Raw genomic sequence first — 1,171 nt, 5'->3', positions numbered from 1 at the left:
ATATATATATATATATATATATATATATATATATATATATACTTATATATTTAAACATATACAAACATATATAATTATATACACACATATGCATGTATACATATATACAGGGTGGGCCAAAAGTCACGCACAAAATAAATTCAATACGCTCCGGTATTGTCTGATATGCTTCAATTTTCCTAAAATCAAATTTAAAAATAAATAAAATAATCACGAATACACACGTATACAATGAACAAAATTAATCAATCAATCAATCAATCAATCAATCAATCAATCAATCAATAATAATAATAATAATAATAATAATAATAATAATAATAATAATAATAATAACAATAAAACGTGCAAATCCATTTAACACCAGAAATGAATGAACCGGTACCCTACGAAAATGATGACCATCAAAATAAAGGGCCGGATGTTATTCCTTATATCCCATAATGCATAAATGAAATCGTGAGGAATATATTTTAATCCTGCACGCTTATTTTACAGCAGTGCTCTACCCAAAGAACGAAGACGTAACAACATATACATATAAAATCTGGAAGAAAAATAACCTAGATAAAGATTTGGATACAGCAATGAACCCTGGAACTAGCTAACATAGGAAGATATATTCTCAGAACAAAAAGAACAACTAAAGCAAGATATCCTAGCCAAAGCACAAAGAATCCGCCGGTATGAGAAACGCCAACGTTTCTTTGAACAAACCAAACAGTCTAAGTGAACCCCCAAAAGATTCTACCAAGAACTTGGCAAAAATAGAATAGAGATCAATGCAGCACCACCAGCAGAAAGTGCATTTGGTATGATGAAAAAACATTCAGACAAATACATAACAAAAACACCAGGACTTACAAATATATATAACACACAGAAAATAGCACTACTCGGCACTGCACACATTCTACGTAAAACACTTTCAATACAGTAGCAATAAGAGCATCACAGCAAACCACAGCACATGCCCAAGGCACACAGAGCTGCGCTCGGTAGTGAAGTGAAAGCACGTTATAAAAATAAGACTACAATAATAATAATACTAATAACAACATCAATAATAATAATAATGATGATGATGATGATGATGATGATGATGATGATGATGATGATGATAATAATAATATCGATATAAATGTATCTGTCAAGACCTTCGTCATCGTCA

The 1,171-nt window shown here is 30.7% G+C and overlaps 1 protein-coding gene across 1 annotated transcript in view; it reads right to left on the bottom strand.

Annotated features, from left to right (window-relative positions):
• LOC106871152 (acid-sensing ion channel 1C) overlaps window positions 1-1,171 on the bottom strand; it is a 79,599-nt gene that overhangs the window by 59,580 nt on the left and 18,848 nt on the right. The window lies entirely within an intron of this gene.

This window comes from Octopus bimaculoides, chromosome 26, assembly GCF_001194135.2.
Source record: "Octopus bimaculoides isolate UCB-OBI-ISO-001 chromosome 26, ASM119413v2, whole genome shotgun sequence".
Classification (NCBI taxonomy): Eukaryota; Metazoa; Mollusca; class Cephalopoda; order Octopoda; family Octopodidae; genus Octopus; species Octopus bimaculoides.
The sequence above is the reverse complement of the archived record's forward strand: the minus strand, read 5'-3'. Positions and strand labels throughout refer to the sequence as shown.